Source organism: Rattus norvegicus, chromosome 9 (assembly GCF_021556685.1).
Source record: "Rattus norvegicus strain SHRSP/BbbUtx chromosome 9, alternate assembly SHRSP_T2T, whole genome shotgun sequence".
NCBI lineage: Eukaryota > Metazoa > Chordata > Mammalia > Rodentia > Muridae > Rattus > Rattus norvegicus.
Window position 1 is genome coordinate 74,227,397 of NC_141542.1, and position 22,590 is coordinate 74,249,986.

Here is a 22,590-nt window from a genome sequence, read left to right on the forward strand (position 1 = left end):
CCTGGACTTCAAAACTGGTGGTTTTAAAACTGACACTGTTTTAGCCCCACTGGGCACTGGGCATGTCCTTTCACAGTCAAGATTAGGCGTGACCTGGTTTGTGTCTTGTTCTCATGTCCTTCTGTCTTTGAAAATATTTGCCAACAAGACCTTTTTAATGACAATATAATGTAGCATAGAATGCAGTGGGTATATATGATGATTTACTTAATTGTTGCACAGTAGTTTGCTATTATAAAGTGTTGATCTGAGCATTCATAGTTAATCATTCATCTACCATTCATGCTGAAGTCTTGAGGTTTACTCATCTACGAGATGACTGGCTCGGAATGTGTAACTGTTTCTATGGCTCTTGTTCCTCTGGCCAAATAGCCATCCAGAAAGCTTGTGCAGCCCTGTTTCCTCAGCACGAATCAGAAATGTGCTTGCTTCATCAAATCTTCCTCAACATTAAAGAATATCTCTTATCTTGGGGCCAGCAAAAAGCTCAGCAGGCAAAAGCATTTGCTTCCAGACCAAGTTAGAGGCCCAAGGCCCACATGGTGAAAAAAGAAAGCCAACTCCCATGAATTGTCCTCTGACTCCCAGCCGTACACAGTGGCAGATGTAGTCCCCACTCTCCCCAATAAATATATACAGTTAAAACTTTATTCCCTTAATCTAATAAATGATCGATAAATTGCCATTATTATTTTCCGTCATGTTCCTTTGATTCCAAGCAAGTTGAAGAGTTTTTTCAGAAGCCAGTTTAGCAGCCATCACTTCTGGCAACGGCAGGTTCTACAGCTCTTAATATGTGTGAGCTTTCTGCATACAATTTCCTTTAAGCCCGATGCCCCTGCTGCTTAGCAGAAGGCCATGATGGATTATGCAGCCCAAGCACTGCCATATGTTTGCTGCTTATTATTAAGCCCAACTACTGAGCAAAGAAAGACATAATTAGCCTTTTTGGGAATTATTTTAAGCCTTCAGCAGTAAAAAAGCCCGAAGTTGATTTATTTCCCAGAATCTATTTGTATTTGATGCCTTTTAGAATCTAGTCAGACTAAATGACCAGGCTTGCTTTCACCTTTTGAAGACAGAGTTTCCTGAGTTCTAGGAGACAGCCCAAAATAATCGCCCATGTACATCTCTCTAAGATAGCAACTGAAGACAAAGGATCGGATCGTTTGGAAGGAGACGAAGCCACCAGAGACAACAGGAGTTGAATTCATCTCAAGTTAGCAGTGGTGGAAATAAAGGGACTGATTTCTGGCTTAAGAAGGCCGTGAGCTCTGCCAAGGGCGGAACTTAGCCCCTGCGGTTGATATGGGTATGTGTCCTTTCATGGAAACGACTTCATCGAGAAAACTCTTTCTGCCTGTAATTATCCCAGGCAAGGCTTGAATCTGTACTTTCAAAACAGAACACGTTGTCTGGTTCTAAAGCGATCTTACGCATTATTGTGCTTCCAGAAGCTTTGTTGTTTTATAATGACAAGAACGGATTCCTGCCCCAGAGCCCTCAGAAACAGATTGTAATTCCCATTCTTAGCTTTCCACCTAAATAGTTGTCTGGCTGATTTTGTTCATTTGTGCTCTTACTCATTGATGGCACATTTGGAAATAAAATCCTGAGGTTGTCACAGGTCTGCACGTATTTACATAGTTCTCAAATGCCAAGATGATAAACACTGTGCAGATGTTCCCCAGGACAGTAACCCAGCCTGCCTTTGGCAGTTTCACACACAAGTGACTAAACACATCAGCTCTGGAAATAGATACAGCAGCTCACTGACTCTCCCTCCTTTGCAAACATCAGGGGCTGAGATTAATTAAAGCCAGGAGCTGGTTACTTTGAAAGATAGCATAATGTAAACTGTTCCAAAATGATCCCCTTTCTAGCAAATGAAGCCCATTGGGGGAAGCCAGGGAGGTAAACTAGCAAAAGAGCCCCATGGAATTCCCTTGGCCAGAGTTCTGCTTATTTTTATTGCATACTCAGGCAAATATTGGCTGGTCAGAAGTCATATGTGCTGAATGAATAACTGAGTGCTTATATAAGAGAATGAGGGATTGGAATTCTTGTGTTGACTAAGTTAGTGATGCAAATTGTGGTTAGCAATCCTGGTTCTGAGGCATGGGGTCCCCATTAGCCCCCTGTTAAGTGTCCTCCTTGCCTTATTATGCATTCTGTAGGTCAGCTCGATGGAGCAGCTGTTTGTTTCCACCACCAACATAAAATGACTATGGCTTAGAAAGTGGTGGAAGAAGCTGGATTCAAGCCTAAGTCTTCTGTTCTTAGCTTACACCCAACACTGGAAGTTACTCAGCAATGGTCAAATCCAGTTGGAGGGTCTTTTCTTTCTGTGGTCTTAATTGGCCATAGGATATTCAATTTTGAAGGACCTTAAGCTACCACTTGACAGTTGGGCCCTGTCCCCTGTCCATGGTCATTTCACCGACAGGTGGACGGGAGACACAAGCTGCAAGGGAGCTAGTGAATGCCAGCTAAGTCTCACCCAGCACTTTACTGACATTACAGAGATGTAATCAAAACGGGAATCAAACGAGCTGAAATAATGAATTTGGATCACTGCAGAGTTTCTAAAAATCACTTAAACGGGCACCATGGAGGAATCAGCTGTGTGTCTATAACTCCCACAGTAGACATAGACATTAAGAGGACAGATGTGTGAGAAGCACTATCACTCAAAGCTATGGCAAGAACATGATGTGCTTATTAATTGTGTAGTGCTTTCAGAATATTTGAATATACCATTAAAAACATTAGTATGTGTGCTGGGAGCAGGCTCCTGACAGCAGAGAAACTGACGATATGGTTCTGGTTAAAGCTTGAAGCAGGAGTCATGAGTGAGGTTAAACATGAACTGTCAATCTCTGATGCCCGCAGACTTGCTTCTCTGAACCATTTAAGTGAGTAACTCTTGCCCTCCATTCCTTCCCACCCTGCCTCCCTTCACTACCGCTTTGAGAGCCCTTGGTAGTGCTTTGTGGGCTCAATGCACTGCTGTGCAGCAAACTACTTCCCTCTGGTCCTGTCCCTTGCAGCATCTCCTCTATATTTCTACAAAACTTAGCACAACTTCCTGACCCTCCCACTGAAGAGCTTTGCTGGCTCCTCAGAGAGTAATGCTGCTTCGCGCTGCCCCTCCAATCCTACCTCCTCATCTCCTTCTTCTCTTGTGTTTCTCCTTTAATTCCCTAAACACTGGACATGACCATGCATGGAATTCTGTAGTTCTTCTAAGGTTATAAATTATATGAGAGGATTAGACAGAATTTCCAAGCTTTACTCAAATCCAAGGTTCTGTGATATCCATGAAACCCATAGTTCACAGCCACAAGACTCACCAAGCTCTAAAGATTCATGAACTTATGGAATAGGTAACCAGAAGGAAAATTATGAAGGAAATTCTCAAATAACCCATAAAAACATAGTGAATTCCCCACACTCTAAGCTGAGTCACATGTCTGTGATGATGACCATTGTCTATGTCCTCATGTCCACCACAGTGAGCAACAAGGCAAGGAATGCAAGGAGCATTTCAGAGGAAACAATGTAGCAACCACAGTCCTTATTAATTATGCCCCATAGAAAGTTTCGCTACATAGGGTTGCCAGGTTAAATATAGAGTGGATTTTAGTTTACTCTCCCTGGAAACTTCCTCTATATCTACCCCACTTTTTTTTGGCCACAAGAGTAAAAATGCATGCAATTCCCATTCTAATATACTGGTTATAAAACATGTATAATATATTGCATATTAATATATTTTATAATTATACAAATATGTAACTAATGTATCAATATGATATGTAATATATATATATATAAATAGCCAGGACTTCCAGATAAAAATATAACCTTTGGTTATGACTGCTAACTTGGAGTTTCTGGAAGCTGCACTCCTTACCACAGGATAATGAGGTCCCAGAAACAAAGAGAAGAAGAAATAGCAATGAACAAAGGGGACAGAGACCACAGTAGCTTCAGGTCCCCAGTTTCTGAGAACCTGGTTCCTGTAGCCTTGGCATAAATGCAGTATATCCCCCCGGCAGGTGCTGGAATTGGTATGACCTTCTTTTTCAGTCCATTAAGTTAACTTGAACTGGGTTGTCATGCATAGAAGACTCTGGTCCCAGGGTTTACCATTTCTTTAAGAAACATGCAGAATCAGATGGGTATTCAGAGCAGAGGGTTATGACCCTATGGGCACAGTTTACTCATTTGCCCACTAAGCATTCATTTTGGCAAATTAGAGCCTTGCCTCCTGTCTCTCTGGTCTTAGATTGTCTTTTCAGTAGTTTTCAAGATCATAAAGTCGAAGGCCTCATTTTACTATGACAAATTGTCAACAAGAGGAAGTTAAACAACTCATTTTAAATCATATGGTATAAACCCTGGCTTTGAATCAATTGTTATGTATTGAGGTTAGGGAAATTAATTTAATGCAAGTATAAGATAATAAAAACGAGAGAGAACATTTTATGTCTAAAAAGTCTAATCTAGTCAATAGGGAAATGTAAATGCTCGTGTTGCTTTTATGACTATTGATTGCCACAAATCACAGATTGGAGAGACTTGTCTCAATGATTGTCTTGGCAGTCACAACCCTAGTCATATTTCTCCTGCTGTCACTTTCTGAAACATGGGTCAAGCTGAGAATAAGACCCAGTCTTCTTGGTCAAGACTAGAGATTCCTGTCACAGAGATGGGTCCAGGAATGAGTGGCTCAGTGTTTGGTAAAGGACTAACAGAAACTACTAGGCAGTAAATTAGGCCCTTCACTTAGATTTACTGTTATCAGATGTGGTTAGGAGTACACTGGCCTCCCTCATTAAATTGAGGGAATGTGTGTCTGCAGTGCTCTTAGACTTCTATTGCTTTGAAGAAACACCATGACCAAAATAACCCAAAAGCAAGTTGGAAAGGAAAGTCTGTTTGGTTTACTCTTCCACTCTGTAGTCCATCATTGAGAAATCCAGGGCTGGAACTCAGACAGGGTGGGAAGCTGGAGGCAGGAGCTGATGCAGAGGCTGTGGAGGGGTGCTGCCTACTGGCTTGCTCCTCATGGCTTGTTCAGCCTGCTTTCTTTCAGGACCACAAGCCTGGGGCAACCCACCCGTCATGGGCTGAGCCCTCCCACATCAATCACTAATCAAGAAAATACCCTACAGCAGGATCTTATGGAGCTTCCTTCCTTTCAGCTAACTCTAGCTTGTGTCAAGTTGACTTAAAACCAGTACAAATGCCATGCACCAATTGCTTTTGACCAGATGGAGAATAGAATCTATGAAGAATATATTTTCAGTTGGGGGAAAACACACACTAATAAAAAAGGTAAGAAAAGAGGAAAAGAGAAAGAGAAGGTGTGTGTGTGTGTGTGTGTGTGTGTGTGTGTGTGTGTGTGTGTGTGAGAGAGAGAGAGAGAGAGAGAGAGAGAGAGAGAGAGAGAGAGAGAGAGGAACAGACGTGGTAGATGATTTGTCCTATCTCCAAGTTTTCCCATTTCTGAGCAGAGATCTATTTCCTCTGTTTCTTTCTGAGAGCCAAAAATTGTTACAATTTAGTAAAGTTATTTGGAAGCAAGTCTAACATCTAAAAGAAGGTTTGGTTGCATCCGTGATAGTACCCTTTCTTCATTAGCTGGAATCATTGAGAGTTGGCCTGCTTACAGTCACCTGAGTTAATACCAGGTTATAAGCGCCAAAAGAAAACCTGAGGCTCGCTTGAAATTCAAATGCATACATGATGGGAAGAGCAGGAAACACTGCACTAACATCATGTCATATTCCAAACCGAATCTGGACTCTACATCTAACCATGAAAAAGAAAGCTTCCGAAGAAAATCCCTCAGAAGGTTTCAGAATATCACCTTAGGGTGGAACAAGCTTTCAAAACCAATCTACTCAGTTACAATAGAAAAATACTGACATTTTGTCTAGGGAAATAGTTAAAAACCTGTCAGAATAGGCAAGTTGCTACTAACAAACTTATTGGAGAATCTGTTTGCAAAAATGTTTAATTATTATAGATTGCCATCTACATTATGTAAGAAGTTCCTCTAAGTGTATAAGCAAGCAGTTCCCAGGAGGAAAACAGAGGGGCGGGGGGGAGAGAGAGAAAGAGAGAGAGAGAGAGAGAGAGAGAGAGAGAGAGAGAGAGAGAGAGAGAGAGAAGAGTGATTTTAATCTTTCAGTGCAAGGAACAAGACTGGAGGTTTAAAGTAAAATTGGAAAAAATATTGGAAAACATAGTCTTTTCTTTGAGAAATGTCCCCTGTGCCAGCAACGCTGTATCCTTCCTTGCAGCCCTGAAGCACTAATATTTAATATTTCTGCCTCACAGTCAAGCAGAACCCATGGAAATACCCTTCGTGCTACAGGATAGCACAGCACACAATTCCTATGTCCTTCAGTTAGCGCTTTCAGTGTTTGCTTTCCCCAGGGCTGGGTCTATTGCTTTGTTTTGTGTCTGAGACTTACTCCTTTATATTCCAAGCCTTACCTAAAATATATCCATAGACCAGACTTTCAATAGATGTTTGGTAAGTGGATAAAAAGTACGTGTTAGGTTGTCGTGGACACTGATAAAAATCAATACTTATATTCTGTAGGAAAGTGTCTAACTTTCTCTTTCTGACTAGAGATATTGATTGACACATATCATTTTATTCATATAAGAAAGGAGAGGAATGACAGGGAAAATTCTGTATTTTATCAGTTGTGACATACCATCTTTGGGTGTTATTTATATACATAATATCATTCCTACAGCATGACAAAACAAAGGGGTTTGGTTTGGTTTTGTTTATTCAGCCAATGAGCAATTCAACTGTGAAGGAAGAATGTTCTTCTGTGGCTACAAGAGGCAAACCTTACTGCTGCATCATTTCATAAGACCTGGGAAAGACGAGCATGAAAACTTATGAGAAGGGAGTCAGTGGCTTCAAAGGTGCACTAGCTTCTCCAGAGAACCTCTATATGAAACCCACCAGCAATGATGTGTCAAGTCATCTATGGGGCCAGAGACAGGGTTCCATTATTAAAGGGCTTGCCATACAAACGTCAGAACCTGAGTTCAGATCTTTAGCATAAACAGGAAAAAGCTGAGAGCAGCAGCAGCAGCAGATGCTGTAACCCTAGTAACAGCGAGGCAGAGACAGGAAGATCCCTGGGGCTTGCTGATCGGCCGGCCATGCCGAATCAGTGAGTTCAATGATATGCCTTGTTTCGAAACATAGGATGGTGAGTGACGGAGGAAGACACCCGGTGGTGACTTCCAACCTCTTCATATATCCACGCACACATGCATGTGCACCCGTGCACACATATTCACACACATTCACACACACCAAGTCATTAAGGCTGTCAGAGTATGAATTCAAATTTAGAAATATACACACCCAGTTCTCCTTGCCTTTCTTCACGGGCCTAAAGATAGAAGACGCTCCACGAGAGGCACCCTTTTCAATCTAAGCCTTTCTTGATGAACGTAAAATAAAATTTGAAGGATGTGGTAGCAAAAGCAAGACCTCACAGTGCAGGGCGGCAACTTTCTCCTTTCCTGACCCTGTAATCAATAACGGTGCATCTTGTAACCTCTAGCACACTAGAGTTGAGGGACTTGATGTGACAATCGCACCCATCATTTTTACAGAGCCCTTACTTTTTCCTGGGTGCCACACAAAGAGCTCGACATGCCCTGCCTCACACACTTCTGCACGTCTTCTCGCCTTGTTTCTATAGCAGCTCTTCAGGCAACTGACCTCATTGTGCAGATAAGGGATCTACAACAGAGAAGTTAATTACTGAAGGGACCAGGACTTTTGAGGCCGTGCTATGACCCACTGCATAAAGGAGGCAGCAAAGTGGTGTGTTTGTAGAGCTGTGTCAACCAGCAGCCAGAAAAAAACGTGACAAGGTCGCCTTGGGGGCCACAGATTCAGTCGAGTCACATCTGGAGAGTGGGTGATCTTAGGTCAAACCTCTCTCTCCTATCTAGCACTGGACGCCAGGTGTCGTCATACATTCCAGGAGTAACTCTGCTGTGTTTTAAAGTCTGTATTTGAACAACTCCGGCTCACAGAATTAATTTGGCAGGAAATAAGACAATGTACAAGCAGCTCCTAACAGTAAGTGCAGTCAACATCAGAAACCACTGCAAGGGACAGTCAGTTTCTAAACAGGTGAGCAGAAGCCACCAGGAGTGAGTCAGCAGTCTCAGCCAACAGCAGATTAACCCTTAGTGTACTACTGCTCCCAGGTCATCTAGCAGACAGTTTAAGGCCTGAACATGAACTTAAGCTCATTAGAAAATCATTTTAAAAACGCTTTATGCACTGCAGGATATTCTCTCAGATAGAAATGGTGTCATTTGCTTATTTACTATGCTGAAACCCAGTGGGACAGAAGTCAAGACAGAAATACATTTTAGGGCCTCTTTTAGGATCCTGGACCCTGACTCAGAGTTTGCTCTCTCTGAAAGCTTAGTACGCTGATGACAGCTTTATCTGCATACTAACCAGCTTGGAGACAGAGTGAATTGGCCACCAAATCTTAAAAGAACAGTGCTTCATGTTCTCATTTTATCCATCCTGCATCTGTGCCTAACGCCACCCATCTCCAGGTGGAAACACAAATTTGCATTTTTTATTTCCCCTTTCAGCAGCCTTCTTCACACTCTGAGAGAACATTAGATTAGTCACTGAAAGCTGGCGGCAAGGTTCTCGGTAATTCTGTGTTCAGTTCTGTCAAATGCTTGACCATTGTGTCACCTAGAGGTGAGTATTTATTGCTGCCGATGTTCAGGCAAAAATATTAGATTTGACCCTGGCCTTAGGAAACAATGGCCAATAGGGCTTTACACTGGAGGGGATGGGAGGCATGTAGCTCTGCCCATGTTCCTGATATGTTTGAACATCGCAGACCATAACATCAGAGGCAGGTTTCCTGTTTCTCAGGGTTTGCTCCCCACCTCAGTGGGAGAGGCAGGGTCTTCTGTCTCCTTGTTCTTTCAAGAAAGTCTGTCTTTCTCTGCCTGTCTCTGCCTGTCTCTGTCTCTCTCTGTCTCTGTCTCTGTCTGTCTCTCTGTCTCTGTCTCTGTCTCTGTCTCTGTCTCTGTCTCTGTCTCTCTCTCTCTCTCTCTGTCTCTCAGAAATACAAATCTGGCCGGGTTACTAGGGTGTCAAACAGGCAGAGAATTTAATCTAAAACAGGTTTAAGTATAATCCTATTAAAAGGCCTTCTGTGTCCTTTGAAATGTCCATAGCTAGGAAATTGTCCCTGCTGAAAGCCAGAGACTCTTGCGTGGAAGGAATGTGCTCCTAGCTACAGTGGGCCCCTGGGATCCTGCTTTTTGCTCTGTTTGTTTCTTTGAGTCCTCTTCCAAGATCATTCTTTTTCCCCTACTAGTGTTTCCTACTTAGGAGTTTTTGAAACGTTCTAGAAAGTGAAAAGGCTTTGTGACTGGCTGAGAATAAATCAATTAGATTGTACCAGGCTAAAAAGGCAATCTTCCCATTGGGTTTCTGCATAGTAAATACTTCATAATCAGGGACTTTGTCGTTCTTGTTGGTGATTGAATCCCCACTTCCTCTAGCAGCAGCTGGCACATTGCAGGCATTTAGAACATGTTTGCTGAATGAATGGGCAGATGAATGACAGTTATCTGGCTACACTTGAGACACTGAGTATAATATACTAAAGATGGTCGCTCATTTCCCTCATTATGATCAGATGTGCACAGGACAGAGTAACACAAGTGCAGTCTAACTATCAGGGCGTTAAAAGGACACTCACTGTCTGAGCACGGAGGCTTGACGCTGAGGAAAGGCCACGCTCACCATCTTCACTGTTCTTCCACCCCAACCACAGGGTCTTTGCACTGTCATGTTTCTCTGCTCTTTTGTTAGTTCAAAGTGGAAGGCTTTGAATCTTGAGCAGTTAAGGACTATGACCATGTCCTCTGCTCCCCAGCTGGTTTGCTGATGTTCCAGGAAGATTTGTTCCAGGAGAACTTCCAAGCCAAATAGTAAGTCTTGATTTAGTTTTGGACTTCTTCAACTACACAGGTCTTCCCAACTCCAGACAAGCACTACAGAAAGAGGGTCAGCTAGGAGCCCATGGCTGCTGAGACAGTGTGGGAGCACGGCGGCTGGGTGCAGTCCTTCCCACTTTTTATTTCAGTCTCCATTCATTTAATTTACCTCTTTATCTTTTTATTTGTCTCTGTTTTTACCTTCTTGGGTTTTCTTAATCTCCCCTTTCCTTGAACTTTCCCAAGTTCCTTGTTTGTTTGTTTATTTGTTTTTTAAATATCTAACTCTAAAAATAATTTGTATTAACCTTCTTTGGATAAGTTTTAGAGATTTCTTTTCTATCTACAAAAACCTTAAAACATCGCTTCCCTTTTGAAACACCATGTCTACAGAGATTTTTGTCTACTGTCTCACCTAAGTAAGAGTTTTCTGTTTCATTAAAGATCATCAAAGACATATAATAATCTATCGATGCCTCTGATTGGCTTGGCTTGGAGTACTTGGTGTCCATGATGAATTTTTACCCCCACAAGGAAGCCTGAGATTGAATGACCTTGGTCAGCTTTGTGTTGGGGTCTAGGATAACCTGGGCTACATGAGACTGAACTCAGTTTCAGAGAGAGAGAGAGAGAGAGAGAGAGAGAGAGAGAGAGAGAGAGAGAGAGAAGAAAGGAAAGTGAGAGGTAAAAGAGTACCACAAGATACCCATGTGTAGTCTTCCATAGTCAGCATTATAGGAGAGGGAGCATGTGACCTAATAAACACTTTACCTTTTAAAATAAAATTTAGCCAACTAATATAACACAATTTTCACCTATCCTGGACAAATGTATGGGGGAATTTGGAACACAAAGTAAATAAAAAATAGAGTTATATAAGTTGAATGTGTCTGTTTTCCAGCTTGGTTAAGACAGTGGGAGGTGAGACAGTAGATACAATCCAAAATTATATTTGCTAGAGAAAATTAGTTTGAGGAAGATCATGAGAAATATACACTAATTTCATTCATATGTAAGGATTCATGATTAAAAAGTACAAAGGAATCTGATTATTTTCATCAACTCAAACACTCTGCTCCAAATCTCTCAAACAGAAGATGACAGTGGACAAAAGGTGGATTATTGCTTGTTTCAGAAAGTAGCCTGGCCATGTGACCTACCTCATCTATGTAATTAGGATCCCCCACTGATGTGTTAAGGAATATCTACCCCTATTCACAGCAAATTGCCTTTTGATAAAAGATTGAGTTAAATTTTTCTTAACCCTAATTTTAATAATGGTTCTTAAATGTTTTTAAAACCTCCCTTCTAGCTCACCACCCACCAGAGGGAGTGGAAAAGAAAGGTTATTAGGACATGGAGGAAGTGGAATTGTTTAGGAATTGTTCTTTGGAGCGATTTCAGTCTCTGACTGTTAAGATATCAATCACAAGCTCAGTTCAGTAATGTCGGGATGGCAAACACCATGACCCAGCAGAAACAGCCAGGCCTCTGCCAAATCAGCACAGGTCAGCAGGAGCGACCAAGGCCATCAGGGATCAGGAGAACTTCTCTGTCGCATCTCTGTCAGTGAAGTGAAGAACAGCAAAGACAAAGACATGACACCAAGGAAGTGTTGCAAAGCTAGCTGTGCAAGCCCACTGTTGCTGTCCCTTGAGTCCTATTTATACTTCCTTCAAACATCATGTGTCCTCCCACAGGTCTTGCCTCACCACGTAAGTCTGTCTAAGCAAAACTCTATGTCAGTCTTCGTCAACTGACATTACTCAGTCAACCGGCCCAAGTCCAGAGGAGTTTCTGGTGCATTTCTCTATGGAATCAGCACAAGTGGAGCTCAACAACTCGACGTAAGGCAAACCAATACATGCACATCCTTAGCAAAGAATTCTCCATCACTTGTCCTTTCGTGTGCTTGCTTTAGCAGAACATCCCTTCACCTGTGTGTGCTTCAGTGAAGCATTCCTCCATGTGTGTGTGCCTTAGTCTTTTACCTGTGTCCACTTCAAGAAAACATTCGTTCATGTGTCTGCCCCCAGCAAAACACCATCCAACACAACTGACTTTCCAAAGAAAACCTAAGTTTTCACTTCAGAATGAAGCTGTTTCAGGGCTGTTCTTCTGTTTTAATAAAGCCTGTAACATGGTTTGGGCCCATAAATCAGAACTTGTTTATATTATTGTAGTTAGAATGCAGTTGTATTTATCATACAAGACAGATTTCATGGAAGCTTAATGTGGGAAAATAACTTGATTCTATGCTTGTTGGTGGATTTTTTTTTCTGAGTAAGAAAGAATAATGTCCAATGATCAATTAGAAAGTTCACTGCTAAGGCCAGCAAGGTGGTTCCGTAGGTAAAGGTGCTAGTTACCAAGTCTGATGGGGGAGGAGAGAACGAACTCCTGCCAGTTACCCTCTGACTGCCATACTCAAGCCAGAGCATGCATGCCCTCCCCCACCACACACACAATAGATACATGTAAAGATTGTTTCAGAAAGACCCTCTTCACAGCCTGTGACACACATGTAGGATGAGGTAAGGCTAGATAGTTTTTATACATTTTCTGGCTGAATCAGGCAAAGCTGTTGGTGCTTAATCTTTAAAATAGAGGCAATTAGAGTTTAGTAGATTTTCCCCAAAGAACAAAAGCCTTAGGTTTTACTTCAAAATTATTATTAGTAGATTTATATGTTAGACTTGAATCACAGTAAAGACTAACATGACCAATAGAAATATATTGTCTTCATTTCCTTTCAATGTTCTTTTCTGTAAAATGGGGATAATAATAACAGCTACCCTGAGGGTGTCTGTGAGAATTACATGATTTAATACAAATAAGGTATGTAGGGCAGTTCCTAGCAGGTGGTAACTGCTCCGTACAGGTTTTACGTTATAGTGTTTTTAATAATTGCAAACAAAATAAACAGTATTGTACAGTAACAGATAAAGATACAGCTTACTGGACAAAGTATGCATTATGAGGCTGCCAAATAATATATGAAAAGAATGTTTTGATTATTTTTTAATATAGTAAAATTGTTTTACTCAAACATAAGTGGTCCATGGTCCATCAGCCTCTCCCTATCCTGAGAACACATTAGAAACACAGATGATAAAACCTGAGCCCAAATGTGGGTCCCAGTGAGGACCTGCATTTTACCAACATGCCTAGGTCACACTTTGGACACAACACACTCTCTGACCTGTAGTATACACGATATTGTAATCTGTTTTATTTTATTTTGTATCTCTTGTAAAATTGACTTTGGCAATATGCATGACTCTTATCCATCCTCTTGACCTTCTGTACGAAAGGCAGCATAGAAACAGAACAGCTTCAGATACTTCATGACCAGAATAAAGGGTCCCAGCATCGCTCTCCACTGACCATGATGCGGATCTGTTCCCCACTCCTACAGCTTATGGCCCTCCTCTGTCTGCAGCTCCAGGGTCAGTTCTCTTCTCTCTTGTGAGGCTTGTTCTTTCTAAGACACCAGGAGAAGATGCAAGCCTGCCCCCATCTGCCTCGCCTGCTTGCAGATCACACCACCCCATCCCAAAGGGTGGTATCTTAAGCCATTCTCAGTTCCTTCTCAGATTGAAATAGAGCACACCACAGTCACCAGAACATACCTGGATAGCCTCAGTGGAAGGTGGGAACAAAAGAGGTTACAAACACGCTAGCTCTTGGTCTTTAAAGAAATCACTGTCTTTAAAGTAATCAATTGTAGTGAAGTATCCACATGCATACCATAGACCACACAGATATTACACACAAGCATACAAGTAATCTATCACTTCATACCACACATTACATGTATGTGTAGCATACACACCACACGCAAGGCAGATACCATCGCAACAGGTATGTCATCACACACATATTCTTTATATATACACACACATATTGTGCACATACATTTACCACAGCACAGCACACACACAGGTTTCGAAGGCATTGCTAGATACATAGATGTGCGTGACTGTCCCCGACAAACAGCACTTATTCTCAAATAAAGTATACCAAAAATTGGTGTTTTTCAACCCAAAATCTATGACCATATATTTTTCTTTCATAGTGACAATTTTCACTTAAAAGAAAAGAAAAGAAAGGAAGGAAAAGGAAAAGAAAAGAGAAGAAAGAGGGTTTAGTTAGAAGCCCTGGTCTAACTCCATAGGAAGTGGAAGCCCCTGCCTAATTGCCTTATTACTGGTCAGGCCTGCCAGTCTCACAGCAGCATTACTTCATATGGTTGTGTTTCTGCCTTATCACCCTAAGAACTATCCTACCTCACAACACAAATGAGCATCCATGCCCAATGGCTGTTCCAGGGCTGCTCTGAAGCCCTGTAAGAGGTTTAATCTCCCAGAGTCCTCTCTCTGACCCTGCCTGACTGTAAAAGCAAAGCCTGATGGTTCATAGAGAAGCAGCTCGCCTGGATGAGCTAGTCAGCTGCCTGGGATCACCTGGCTGCTGTGGTGAGCAAGACTCACTCTCCCTGCAGGTGACAGTGGCATTGTGTTGGCTAATCCCAGATCTCAGGGCTAAGTGAGCTGTGAATGGGTCCTTGTAGAATTATAGAACAATGGAGAGGAGCCCTTTTTGTATCTAGTATCTTCTTTGGGATCCTTGAACACATTTCCCCACATCCTAAAAGGAAATACTCTACACAGTAGAGTGTGATGGACACACAGGACTGCTATCCTGGGGACCCGGCAATGTGCCTCCGTCTTCAAGGCCCTTCAACTTTAAAGTAAGCTAAAATCTCCACGATGCCCCCAAACAGTCAGTTCTTAAATGTATAGTGCACAGTGCATTTTATGCTTTTTTCATATTCTATTTCTCTTTTGAAAATTTAAAACCTCCCTTGTCCCATCAAGAATTTAAGGGGCTTTACAAAGGTACCCGGGAAAAAGTAGCAAGACACATAACTTAGGACTATGTGAGGAGCCAAGGCAGAAAACAAAGACAGGGACATCAGTGGAGCCATGGTGTCCCTGGGACATCCGGGTGGCTCTCTGAGCTTCGCCCTCTCTCCTCAGGGGGAAAGCTGCATGTTGATTTCTATCCAGCTGCTTAGGGTGCGATCTCTAACAGTGCTACCAGCAAGCACAGAGATCCATCCCTTTCTGTTCCTCAGGATCACTAACCTGCCCAAAATTTAATCAAGGGTGCTGTATAAGTCAAGGACAACCTAATTTACTGTGTGCTTTGTTATTTCAAGATGGATAGATTTAATCATCCCATACATATTCTTTGTAAATTAAGAGAACGCTCACTACAAGTAAAATATTAAAAAATGCAATAAATCAAAATAAGTAGGAATCAACCCATCCTAGTTCCATAATGCAGTCAGTTAAGCAAGGGAAAAATTTAGGGGTGTGAGACAGGGTTCTGGAGCACACTACCAGGAAGGAAAATCTCACCTTGAGTAGTGTAGACTCAAGCTTCTGGGTTCTTCGTGAATGAGGAATCTGGCCTGATCTTGAACATGGTTATTGTATTAAAAAAATCAAATTTGAATCTAGTCACACACCTGTGGTTCAGTGGGGAGCAGAGGCTGTGAATGGAAAGTGTTCTGTTTCCAAAGAACTGACATCACACGTATCCATCAAGGATCCAGACAAGATTGGTCGGTCACTCTAGCCTCATTCTTTGCTAGGCTCCTCATCCAAGATACAACCCTAAAATACATGGTCTCCCTATCTCTCTCACACACAAACATTCAGGTGTGTACTCAAACACCTACACATGCACACACCTTCACATAGATTCACCCACATGTTCATGCCCTGCCCCACCCCACACATACACGACGTCCTAGGACACTGCCTAAGAGACCACCCTGCAGTCTGCAGCATAAGCTGGAACTACCATTCTCTTCTTTCCACCCTTGATGCCCCCTCTCTCCACAATAAACCCTATTTGTCCCTACAAGTCAACCTAAACGTCACTTCCTCCTGAAAGCATCCATGCAGGGTACGGACTGGCAATGTCCCTTAAACAGCAGCTTTCAGAACTTTGCTCAAAGCAGTACACAGAAAGGATGTGTTACCATAACATTCGACTAACAAGACTTGGAGAGACGACTGTGTCAGAGAAGAGCTGCCAGGGTGCTCCACCACACCTCAGCTGCTTGCCACCAAGGCTCACACAGTGTTAGAGCCCAGCACAGAGAAATCAGCAAAGATTAGAGAACACTGAGGGACGGCAACAGATGGGGTATTTATTTATTTCAAACGCTTTTTTTTTCTTTGCTGGGAAAGCCACAAAAGATATATATCTTATTTCCAGAGAAGATTCAGGGGGAAACAGCTGTCATGTGGTTTCATTCCAGAACTCTTTAGTACAGAACAAACAATATGGTAGAGGCCAGTCAGCCAGAAGAGCAGACCTCCAACGATACAGACCCACCTCAAAGGCCGTTCACTGTCTCCTATAACTTCCCAACACAAAGTGAAATGTCCCTTCCAATAAACCAGTGCAATGGCCTTTGAGCATTAAATCAGGTTTCACGCTCTGCAGCTGTGATCAAAATATTCCCATGCTGGGTTCCCCCCACCTTCCAAATGGAACCGACGTGCTTTTAGAAAATTTATGGAATCTTTGAAAACCTAATGATCCCTCTGTAGCCTCAGGTAAGCTACTACAAAATTTAATTTCTGCTAACTTAACTGCAACCGCAAGCCGCACAGGAGATGCTTTCCTCTGGGATCCCGTTTGGGTTTCCGTGTCATGCCACTGTTCCACACTCTTGCAAAGCAGGCATGGTAGACGAGATTTGCACTGACCCACACATCTGTGCCATTTGCTCTTTAAAACTTCACTCAACAACTTTTTCTGAACCAGCATGAAAAGTGGAACTCTTTCCAGGACTTCCATTATTGGAAACACGAGAGTAGCTGCAAAGGATTACATATAATTCGTTTTAAATGCTGTGTCTCTGCATCTAAACATTTGCTTGGGATTTTTTTGCTTTGTTTTGTTTGACCCAGAATCTAGTCCCTACCATGCCATTTTCTTTTAAATGATGGCACCTGTCCTTTTAATGAATCATTTCTCTTACTTTTGTGGGGCCACCCATAAGACATGATGTCCTCCTCTGGTAGGCCCCTGATTTGGCTAGACAAATGGTGAAGGTGGTTGGCGCTGACCCATCCCAGGGCTGGGACCCTGGTGAGGCAAGCTCCAGTTAGGAGCTACATATCAGTTCTTGCTCTCTTACATACTTGATCGACTGCTGTCTGCTTCCCAGCCTGTCCCTCCACTAGTCCTTTAATTCATGGGGTCCCCTTACTTTCTCAATACACCGTTTGTCCTGCTGGTAAAGAGGAATGGGTAGTGGGTGCTTAAAATCGAGGAATGCATACTTTAAAAGAATTGGTAACAAGATGTGATGTTTAAGGAAAAGGAAAGAATATTTATGAAAGAACATAGTGACTTATAAGAGATCACAATATGGCCCAACAGGAGGAGAGTGAGCCAATCCATGGTAAAGGTTGGTCCTGGGCAAGGACCACACTGCTGCCATCAGTCCCTACTGAGTGCTGCACCGGGTTCTACACTCTGGGTGTTCCTGAGACAATTGGTATCTTTGAATGATGAACATGATTTTTCTCCCTGCCAACAGAGCAGAACACCTCACACAATTCAAACACTCAGCACATGCGTGAGTTAAGGTATCACGTTGCACCCCAGCTCCCCAAGAGAACCCGAATGAGATCTGCCTTTTCAGTTGCAGTAGTGGACGGCTGAGTTCTGCAGAGCAGATTTCCACATATTTAGGAGATACTCAACTCTCTGGCAGATGATGCCTATAATTTTCAAAACCAGAAATGATTGGATGGGGTCAGAAATGAGTCAGAAGTGAGGATTGTGAAAAAGATTGCATATAATAGATGATAGAATTCCAAATTAATAAGTAAAAGTATATAGAATAGAAAACAAATTGATGGGTTGTCATTCTTCTTTACATATGATGAACTATTAATTTCTCTTCACATTGGAGCCCTGAGCCAGAGGCACTGCCAGAGCAGTGTCTGCATTGCTGACCCACAGAAGCTACGAGGTGATAAGTGTTTGCTGTAAGCACTCCACAGTTAAAGTAATTCACTATGCAACCATTGATAACTAGTCAGCCATCAGTTAAAAGGCAGAGAAGTTCCTACTGGATTAAAAAGCAAGATTCGAATATTTGCCACCTGTGATAGACATACTCTATTAAGATATAAGTAGGTCAAAAGTGTGAGCGTGGGAGGCATCCTGCACTCACGGTGGTCCCACGAGTGATGGAGCTAACAACAAATTGCGTCGATTTCAGAGCAAAGCTATTGCTGCGGAAAGGGAAGGTTATTCCATAACGCCAAAGAATCAATTCAAGAGGCCCTAATAATCCTAATGTTTATGTGCTTAATCACAAAGCTTCCAAATATATAAAGCAAAAAACGGGTAGAACTGTGGAGGGAAGGAGATCCTTTGTGGTTATATGGGAAATACAAAAGTCTTTTAATGGTAATTGATACTTTTGTATCAATTACTAATGAAAATTTCAGGAAGGGTTTAAAGGGCTTGAAAAAGACATATCGCCTAATTGACATTTACAGAGCTCCACACGACCAGCATCAAGTACGCATTCTTTTGAAACGTGCACACAGAGTATTTATTTACATAGGAAGTCTGAGCCATAAAAAGGCTAAGTAGATCTTAAAAGATTTGAACCATACAAAACACATTCTCTGATTATACTAGAATTATATCTGAGATCAATAAGAGGAAGAACTCTGGAAAATCTCCTTATATTGAGACACTAAGTAACATATTTCCAAAAAGCTCACGGGACCAAGAAGCAATCAAAAATGAACTCAGAATGGAATAAAAATGGAAAGACGGCATATTAAAATTTGGGAGGTAGTATTCAAGCAATGATATATTCAAGCACACACACACACACACACACACACACACACAGTGCTAAATAATCAATCTTAAGGAAAACAAAGACAGTTTCAAATCAATGCCTTCAGCCTCCACATTAGCCAACCAGAAGACCAACACCAGAAGAAAACCCATGCTGCACTGGGCTCTCCATTCTGGGGGTTACTGGCCAGGAAGGTTAGGAAAAGAACACAGATAAAGAACTTACTTCTGGCTTCATAGCTCACTATAAAGTTGGGATAAGCAAGACCCATGGTAAAGACAGACAAAATGACTGCTCAAAAACAATAAATACCCCAGGAAACTCCCAAGGCATAAAAACAATTTGATATCGGTATTAAAAAAAAAAGTGAACTCTTGAAAGATCAGCAGCCTCGCATGTAAATATATCTGGAAATGGATCACAAATAAAAATGCAAAAAGCTAAAACTTTTTTTGTAAGGGAAACATTTTTGTGTGCATTGGGAAAAAATGTTTTTCATATAACATTGTATAGACATTATGGGTATTAAATAAGAAAAAGAAAAGCTTTTAGCCAACACATAGGGATACTCAGTAAATGCAGTCTCTTGCCGTTAAATGTATATACTGCTTAAGGTTTATATATACTTTTAAATTTGAACCGAATAGTTGCCGGCGACAAGATTATCAGCTGCATTCCTTTATGTCCAGTAAGTGCAGTTCGAACGAGTTAAGTGACTTCAATTGTTTGGTATCAGCATAGAAGACAAAAGTGGATTTGGCTCTTAGAACTCGCATGCTCCACTTATGAAGCAGCAACAAGGCCCTGTTTTCCTCATGTAACAACATCTGGGTGAGTAGCCATTGCTGATTGGCTTAATGTCCCTGCAATCCCCCATGTTCCAAGTTCAGACTCAAGGACACAGTGAGCAATCACACCGAACCCTCTCGGGGTGAGCGAAGGCTGCCACATGAACGTGCACCGTGAGAGCGTCTCACTCCTTCCTCTTACCACCTCTTCTAGATCATGCACAGATTTTCTTGGACGTCCCACCATCTAGAACTAGGCTGTAATGCCCATCCCTGGGTTGCCGCCGGGCTCTGCTTTTCCTCAGTTAGAAGAATGTCTGACCCAGACCTGAACAAAACTGTGATTTGTTTCAGCAGAGAAAATGGAGGACAGGATCCATGCTTGGCATCTGCCACAGCCACACAGATAGCTGTGGTGACACCTGGACTTAACTGTGTTTTATGACTTTAATTCTAGTTCTCTAGTGCTACGTGAAAGACTGGGTGGGACACTGTATATAAGCATGAATGTTGCATTTCCAGACCTCAAGAATTTATACTCCATCAAGAAGACAACACATGCAAGCAAGTGAAATCATATTTGAAATCTACCACACAACACGTTAACTGTTAAGTACAGTTACACTTACGTATGTGTATTTACATATATGTGCACACACACTGAGACTACACCCCCATACATACCACAAACACACCACACATATACACACTACCCACCATACATATACACATCACACATATATACCACATACATACACACCACACATATAACACACGCATACACATACCATGCACACCACACATACACCACATATATCCACACACCATGTACACACACACATACATACCACACCACATACCACACACACACACACACACATACACACCACACACACACCACACACACACAAACCACATACACACATACACACCACACCACACACACACCACACATACACCACACACATACACACACCATGCACACACACATACATACCATACCACATACCACACACACACACACACACACACACACACCACTCACACATATACCACACACACATATACCACATACACACACACCACACATACACACCACACACACACACACACACACACACACACACACACACACCACACCTCACAAGCATTGGGTGTGTGGGAAAAGACTGACTGGAGGAGTTGAAGGCTGACATGGAAGGGTGAGTTGGTATTTATATGGTGGGCTTCTCCAACAGTAGGCAAGGGAGTGCAGAAAGAGAGGGATTTTTAAAGGCAAGAGACTCAAGCAAGGATGTTGTTCCCAAAGCTCAATATGACATTATTTATTTGAAGTTTAAAATGCAGCAAGTGGAGCTGGAGAGCTGACTCAGCAGATAAGAGCTTCGATTGCTTTTCCAGAGGACCCAGGTTTGATTCCCAGCACTTACATGGCGGCTCCCAACCTTCTGTAACTCTGGCTCTCAAGGATCTGACAACCTCTTCTGGACTTCACACCGGCCACACAGATGATGCACAGACATACATGCAGACAAAACACTCGTGCACATTAGATGCATACTTTTTTTTAAAGTATGAAGTTGTTTAATTGGGTTGTTAGCAATTAGAACACCAGTCTGTGAGGTTGCATCCCATTAGCCAGGGAGAACTGAGACGGCAGGTCGCCCTGGAGCTGAGGAACAGCTTTGATCTTTGGCAAAAACTGCGAGTCTTGAGTTTTCTGATCAGCCCTGCGCTACTCATAATCAAATCTCAGATCTGATGCCTGGGCTTTCGCAGCTTCTTCTCGAAGTAAGCATCGTTCAGGTGTTTGGGGATTTTAACGTTGCTGATAACAACTTTTGTAGAAGTGGTGATGGCAAACTTCTGGTGTGTTCTAAGCAGAGGAACTCCGTTGAGGGCAAGAGGTCCAGTCTCAAGTAGCAAGCTGCTGTCCAACTGCTTCAGAAAAAAACAATGTGCTCCCAGGGAGGATGATCTGGACAGTCCTGGGGTGGCGCTAGCACGTAGCCTTCTCACGTGCTGACTCAAGGGCTTTTGGCCAGGGCTTAGCAGCTCCCGCAGCACGTCTTTGGTAGGATAATACCAAGGCATTTTTCGAAGCTTCGCTACCCATGTGCCACCATTCTTGTTTCCACCAACTGTTTTTTTGTGACAGTAGCAAGGACTTTCTCTTTTCTCTCCTTCTTTTCAGCCTTGGACTTGGCAGTTGAGTATTTCATTTTGTACAAGGCCTTTCTGGAATACCTAGCAGATCGGGAGTACCCACCAATTCCTCTAACCAGGACAGGGTTTGGGCTGCAAATGGGGCTTCCTTTCCTTGGGCCTTTTAATCTCAGGGTCACTCTTTTTTGGCTGTGCCAGCAGCTGGGGTACTAGCGGCAGCAGCAGCACTGCCACCCTTCTTGGCTACAGGTTTCTTTTACTGTGTATCAGGTTTTTCCGTTTTTAAACCTGCCATCTTGCAAGATGGGAAAGAGAACTAAGACCCCGGCTTCTGGTCTATAAGCAATCACATACATAAATTTTAAAGGAGGTGCTGGAGAGATAGCTTGGTATTTAAGAGAGCTTGCTGCTCTTCCAGAGGACCAGGGTTTGGTTCCCAGTATCCATGTCAGGCAGCTCACAACTGTCTTTAACTCCAAATCCAGGGTATTGACACCCTTAGCCTTCTTGAACATCTGCATTGAAGTGAAGAAAATCACATACACACACACACACACACACACACACACACCTACATGCACACTCCTACACACACATCTATACACACACTCCTACACACACACACATCTATACACACTCCTACACACAAACATCTACACACACCTACACAAACATCTA

General features: G+C 42.4%; 1 pseudogene; it reads right to left on the bottom strand.

Annotated features, from left to right (window-relative positions):
- Positions 1 to 21,349: 21,349 nt before the first annotated feature.
- On the bottom strand, positions 21,350 to 22,207 carry Rpl6-ps7 (ribosomal protein L6, pseudogene 7; annotated as a pseudogene).
- Positions 22,208 to 22,590: the final 383 nt, after the last annotated feature.